At 36.5% G+C, this 7,534-nt stretch overlaps 1 long non-coding RNA gene across 1 annotated transcript; it reads right to left on the bottom strand.

Moving 5' to 3' along the window:
- Window positions 1-5,681: 5,681 nt before the first annotated feature.
- On the bottom strand, window positions 5,682-7,456 carry LOC146915323 (uncharacterized). The gene is made up of 2 exons (XR_015013305.1): window positions 7,016-7,456; window positions 5,682-5,990 (listed from the first exon to the last, which is right to left on the bottom strand). It is a non-coding gene; the product is annotated as an uncharacterized LOC146915323 (long non-coding RNA).
- Between the last annotated feature and the right edge of the window lie 78 nt (window positions 7,457-7,534).

Below are 7,534 nucleotides of genomic sequence, written 5' to 3'. Positions count from 1 at the left end.
GGTGAGTTCTTATAGCTAGTTTCCCATCTTCAGATTGATTTATGTGTGTACTGTGTGAGATAACTATGTTAATAGGTTTAATAATTGCATGTTTAGTTTCCCTACCATGTGTTACTACTTCTGTTGTTATTGTTCTGGAACTGTATGGTTGATTTCAAAGGCATACCATTTGGTTACAAAGAGTACGGCTGAAGAAAAAAAAAGCTGAAATTTTAACATGTGTAACCGGTTGCACAAGCTTATGCAACCGGTTTCACCCCTTTCAGAAACCTTGGCAGTCAGTTTTGTAGAAACTCAAAAAGATATAAAAGAACATTTGTATTTCATTGTGTGTCTCAAGTACAAGTAGGTTGTCCTACTTATATTATAGGATTGGAGACAAATAAACATAAAAATAATTACACATAAATACTAATTACTCCTAGCATAATTACAATATTATTACAATAACTGGCGAATCATAATATATCGTAACATCCCCCCTCAAACTCAAATGGGTGGAGCTTCAATCAACTTGAGTTTGGACACTAAAGAGCGGAAACGTGCTGAAGAATGAGGTTTTGTGAACAAATCAGCCGGCTGGTCAAGCGTGCCAATGGAGATAAGATGAAGTTCACCATGGAGAAGATGTTGACGAATGAAGTGCAATCAATCTCAATATGTTTGGTTCGCTCATGGAAAACATCATTGTGTGCAATTTGAATAGCACTACGATTATCACAATATAGATCAGTTGGTGAAGACTGTGATGTCTCTAAATCAGCAAGAAGCCAACGAAGCCACAATATCTTAGAAGTAGTATCAACAAGAGCATGATATTCAGCTTCAGTGCTAGAGCGATCCACCAATGTTTGTTTCTTGCTACGCCAAGATATAAGAGAATCTCCAAGAAAAATACAAAAACCAGTGGTGGAACGGCGATCACTAGGATCACCGGCCCAATCAGCATCAGAGTAGGCTCTAAGAATCAATGGGGATGTAATTGAGAAATGAAGACCATAAAATAAAGTACCCTTGATATATCGAATAATCCGAAGGACGGCTGCATAATGTGTGGTGCGTGGAGAAGTCATGAATTGACTAACAAGATGAACAACATATGAAATATCTGGCCGAGTAACAGTGAGATATATTAGACTACCTACGAGCTGCCGATAAAGAGTAGCATCATTAAGTAAATTACCATGTTGAGGAGTAAATCGAACATTTGGTTCTAGAGGAGTATGTTCGGTTTTACAATCAGTGAGACCTGCTCGAGAGACAAGATCAGAAGCATACTTAGCCTGTGAGAGAAACAAGCCATCACTCGAAGATAATACTTCAAGCCCCAAAAAGTAACTTAATGGCCCAAGATCCTTCATCTCAAAATGTTGACATAAGAATTGCTTGAGTTCTTCAATTCCAATGGAGTCATCACCAGTGATAATCATGTCATCGACATAAAGAAGTAAGACAACGGTGCCATTTTCAGTTTTTCGAGTAAAAAGAGCAAAGTCGTGAGCACTGGAAGAGAAATTCAGCTGAGTGATAGTCTTGTGAAATTTAGTAAACCATGCTCTAGGGGCCTGTTTGAAACCATAAAGAGCCTTGCGAAGTCGACATACCTTGTTTTCCTGACATGTATATCCTAGAGGAGGACACATGTAAACCTCTTCTTCTAACTCGCCATTGAGAAAGGCATTTTTAACATCCATTTGAGTGAGTTTCCATTTGCGAGTGGAAGCAATTGCAAGAAGAGTTCGAACAGAGTTGATGCGGGCAACAGGGGAAAAAGTTTCTTCATAATCAATTCCATACTCTTGAGTGAACCCTTTTGGGACAAGACGGGCTTTGTAACGCTCGATTGATCCATCAGTGAGAGGCTTTATTTTGTACATTCATTTGCATCATACAAGAGTCTTATCAGAAGGAGGATCAACAAGGTCCCATGTGTGGGTTTTCTCCAATGCCAGTAATTCTTCTTGCATAGCTTGCTGCCAACGAGGATCTGTGGAGGCTTCCTTATAGGATTCTGGTTCATTATGGGGAAGCATAGTTGAATAACAATGGTAATCACGAAGATAAGGAGGTGGATTTCTTACCCTCGGAGGAAGCTCAACTGTGGGAGGTGCAGGATCAACGGTCGGAACAACGTCATCAGAAGTGGATTGAACATCGGACGGGGTGGGAATTTCACCAGAAGAACCTGCATATGTCTCAGATAGGGCTGGAAATGAGCTGAGCCGAGTCGAGCTCGTCTGAGCTCGACTCGACTCGATAAGAATTGACTTGGCTCGAAACTCGACTCGAGTTAGATACGAACCATTTTTTTGGCTCGAGTTCGACTCGTTTAAAGTTCACGAACAACTCGGTTCGGCTCGTTAGGTTCAACTCGCTTGCTCGAGTAACATAATTCAAAATTTTTTTTATTTTATTTTTGTCAAAAAAATGTATATCATAACCTTTTAATATATTTTTCAAAAAAAACAAAATAGTATTAAACTATTGAAGGAAAAGAGCATGCGCAGAAGTAAAAGAGCATGCACACCTTACAGTTACTACTGTTGCGCTGCCTAAACTAATGTGCTTCTATTTATAACTACTCATCCTTGCTAGTTTGTGTAAACTTACCGATGTGGGACAAATTATAGTATACATATGCATGGTTATAAGCCTAAGCTTGCACTAGTTTATTATTAGCTTCTTTTTTTTCTCTCGTTTTTTTTAAGGATCTCTTTACTTATAATTAGTATACATATAATTTTAGTATTAGAGGAAGCTTGTAATTAATTAAATATATATATGTGTATATATTATCGAGTCAGTTCATGAACCAACCGAGTCGGACTATATATAACTCAAGTTCGGCTCATTTATTTAACGAACTTAATTTTCAACTCAAGTTCAGCTCATTTGGTTCATGAACCAAGTTCAACGAATTAATTGTCGAATCGAATTCTGAACTATTGACGAGTTGGTTCGGTTCATTGCCAGCCCTAGTCTCAGAACCTGCATGAATGTCACTAGGAAAAAAATTGACATCAGGGTTAATAAAGAGAGGAATGGAAGTAGACGGGATCGACTTAAACTTTGATAAGGAAGAGAACATTATATGTTCCAAAAAGACAACATGACGAGAGATGTGAATACGTTGGGATATTGGATCCCAACATCGATAACCTTTGTGTTCAGTGCCATAACCAAGAAAACAACACAGATGAGCACGAGGTTCAAGTTTAGTATACTTATGGGACTGAAGGAGGACAAAAAAAGCACAACCAAACACCTTACGTGATTTATAATCTGGTGTAGTGGAATATAGACGCTCAAAAGGAGAGACATTACCAATGACAGAGGAAGGGAGACAATTTATTATATGGACAACAGTAAGAGCAGCTTCTCCCCAAGCACGTTCTGGACAAGAGGCTGAGATAAGCATGGCACGGACTGAGTCAAGAATGTGACGATGCTTTCTCTCAGCGCGACCATTTTGTTGAGATGTATAAAAGGAATTCGTTGGTGAGGATTCTTCAAGAATATATTGGAAAATTTTTGAGATCAAGATGAAGTACCTCAATATCGTTATACTCGTAGTTCAATGATACTTTGCATATGGAAGCAGGAGGAATAACCAATCCTGGAATATCTTAAGGGATAATCTTCAACCTTGACGGGAGCTGTAGGTTGAGTAGCGAAAGTAAGTTGTAGAATAAAGGAATAGATGTGGGTGAAGTTTTAAGATTACACAGTTAGAAAGAGTAACTCGGAATGATTAATTATCTACTGATTATTGGAACCCATTAACTTTTGTTGAAGACAGGGGATGTGGGAACCGAAGGACTCATACACTCAAAACGGGCAAGATTTTTTATGTCTGAGCAGTTTAAGGGAATTAGTAGTGGAATGAGCAGAACATTTTGAGCAGCTGAAGTTAACCCCTCAATGTGGTCATTGATCAGGCAACACAAGCTAGTTAAACCTTGTAAGATCAGCCACACCTCCTAAACCCTAAGTGCCAAATTTATGAACTAGAGGGTGAAGATGTTATGAAACTGTGGAAACTGAAGGATGAGTATGTAGTAGGGATAATACTGGACGTATATCAATATATAATATGAACACGTTCTTGGCGACGACGATGTTATGCCTCATCAGGGAGCCGTTGGTGGCCACATGTACAGTGCAGGAAGCATGGGGGCATGCTTTAGTGAGGTGGCAAACACCATAACTAGTGTGCTCACTCTGGACGTTATGAAACTTACAAACAAGATGTGCATTAGCGATAACCAAATCATACCCAACCAAACAAAGAACAACACAAACACGAAAAAAATAACAAAAGGATCCAAACACACCAAAAACTATGAAAACAATTAGAAGGGAAACACCACAACACAAAACTCCTCAAAACATAATGCCACCTCCCGAACTATAGACTGCCCTACCCCTCAAAACCAAGGCGAGGAACAACAACAGAAGGGTAGTCGAGGACCAGGTACCAAACCACCAAGAAAATGCAACACTATTAAATCCAATCCAATTCGAGAAATTAATGTCTATATTTAATAATATCGTGTTCACTAGAAAAAAATTGGGTGTAAATATTAGCTCCAAAACCAACATAATAGTATCACCAATACCAAAATATATAAAATACGAAGCCCAACTAACACACAAACATAAGAAAATCTCAACACTTGTTGGATATTGCTCTATATGCTCCTGAGTTTCCTCCGATCTAAAGAATTAAAGTCGTGTGGTAACCTACGAAAGATTTCCGGTTGTATTAATTTTCTTTTCTTATTTTTCCACCATAGTTGACTGTTGATTCTGCCATCAAGTCTTAAACAAAACTGAAACTTAGATATAGCTCCCGATTTGGCTGAATACCCCAAGGTTTTACCATGTAAGCACTACAAGATCGAATAAATTTTGAGAAACCACGTGTCCATTTGATGCTCCATCTGCGTTGAGTTTAACCATTGTTGGAGCAAGTGCGGAAATTGAGTTAAAAGACTAAACACAATTTTCCACATTGGGTAGAACTAGTGTAGTTTGACCGTTCGGAATTAAGAATGGTCTATTGGGTATAGTCCCTTCAGAGTAACTAGTATTTTTATGATCATAGTCTCTTTTAAGGTATAATGTCATTTCGAACAATATTAAGAATGATCTTAAGAATATATTCTTCATCGATTCTTGGAGATGTTAGAAAGGTGGTAGCAATGTCCCTTTGAAATTAAGAGTGCTTTTAAGACCATAGACCATTCTAGATATAATGTCCCTTTGGAATTAAGAACGGTCCACTACACCATTTATACTATCTAACAACAGTTGAAAAATGTTGCCAGAACTCCGAAAAACGTTGCCTAAAAGAATACGGGACGTTTTTCAGGCGTCTCCTGTTCGAGCGTTGCCTATTGTCTAAGGCGACGTTTTTCTCACTTTTTGGGCACACTATTTATAATCGTCCCCTAAAGTTTAAGGAATAGGGGACGTTTTTGCCTAAGCATCAAAGGCGACGTTTTCAAGTGTTGCTTTAATGTGCAACTACGAGCACTAAAAAAACGTCCCCATAGATTATATGCAACAGTTCTAAAACGTAGCAATAGGTGATTGATTTAAAAAAAAAATCAAAAAATAATCAGTTTCAGAATTAGCAGCAATAAATTAAATTTCTGTATAGACAATTGCACAGGGAGTGTGAAGATTATATCAAATAACAATTACATTATTAATCAATCAAATAATCTTAAGCTCGACCAATAATCATGGCTACTTTTTGTCTCCTAAAACTTGTTACCGCAAATTCGAAGTCAACATGGTTGAAATATTACACTAAGGCATGCTAAAAAGAGGGATAATTGTTCCCAAGTTTACACAAATAAATATTTGGAGATAAGTTAAAAATGTTAGGCTGCACACTTGAATCTCAGGTTGGATTGCAGGAGACCCTGCCACTCATGCGAACCGCACCAAAAACTACTGCAGCTGAGACTTGACATTGGTAGCTGCACATATTTAAAAGAGTAAAATTAGTGGTCAATAGAAGGAACAAAATCACTTAAAATGAAAGTTCTGAAACTCAACTTGAAAGGGTGTCTCTTAATAAGTGTCGTTGTTATAACAACTCTTTATTCTCGACCAATATGGTGTGGTAACAACACTCTTTAAATTCAACTACACTTGTTTAACCGAAAGAGTTAATAGAACAAGATACATAACATTTACCCAAATCGAAGGCATTAACCGATTGATAAATCAAATCCTAAGAGATAATAGTAATAAATCACGAAATAATAGTATAACTTAACATTGATATTTTAAAAGAACAATGGTAGTAAAAATGATTCAATTAAAGTCTTAAGAAAAATGATATCAAAGAAAACGATATTCTAAAATAAATAAGAAGGCATGATTCAATTGCTTCATCTTAATGATAACTTATCAGACACATAAGTTTGAATTAAATATTAGTAGCATAGATTCAATTCTTATTTTACATACATGATACATTGGTCGAGAATGATCTGAAATAGAATTTTAAGTAAGGGATTGACATGGTTCTAGTAAGTCATCCAAACAAAAAAAAAAAAACATAGTCAAAAAGCAACCCAAAACTACTAATATCATGTTTTCTAGAGTCAATATCATACTCCACCAAGCTTCATATCACTAAACTTCTACAATGAAGTTGTGTATAGTAGCGATACATTCTCTTTCAATTTCAAAGATGTCAAACTTCTAATAACCTACAAGCAAATGATTTTACTAATTGTTTTTAATAAGAGGGGCAACTTCATAGTGAAAGCTTAAGCAAGTACTTTTCATCCATATTTCAATCTCAATAGGTTAAAATTATTTATTGACTTCATTTAAATAATAAATTCAAAGAACACAAGTCAGATAATAGTAAAGAAAGGTTATAAATAAAACTTTTACTTAAAGCTAAGTTAGACATGCCAATAAGGTTGTTTGAAGCAAGTTTCATTCAGGGAATAAAAGTGAAAACATAAAATAAGTCTAGAGCTAAAACCTCATCAGATGCGGTGAAGTCCATAGCTTGGTATTGTTCAGCTCTAAAGCATTCCTTATTTTCTGTTCAGCATAATCACAAGTTTCATGTAGTTCAGGCTGCTCAGATCCTGTAAAATATTCAACATCATGTTCAGATTAATAAAAAAAAGCAAATTATCATTGGGTGCTACTAAATTAAAAACAACAATTAAGATACAAGAGCATCAGTGTTCTGAGAAACCGCATTTGATTCTGTTTGCAGACTAGTCCCTCCAGATAAACAATTTCATAGTAGATTAAAATCAAACATTACTCAAATACAAGTTTTACTTCCCCCTACAAGTGGTCGAAAGTTCAATTCCATGGTAGTGGGTACTTCGTTATCTCGACAAGGCTGAGAACAAAGCTAGCTTGCAGGGTGTCTCAAACAATTCAGAAGATGTAACTATAAAACCAACAAGAGCTGCAACAAAAACTATGGGTGATGAACATAAAATGAAGCATGCAATATTTGCAAAGAAATAACCTACTTTCTTAT

This window comes from Medicago sativa, chromosome 6, assembly GCF_051527215.1.
Source record: "Medicago sativa cultivar Bolivia chromosome 6, Bolivia_mono, whole genome shotgun sequence".
Lineage (NCBI taxonomy): Eukaryota > Viridiplantae > Streptophyta > Magnoliopsida > Fabales > Fabaceae > Medicago > Medicago sativa.
This window is presented reverse-complemented; position numbering and strand designations above follow the sequence as displayed.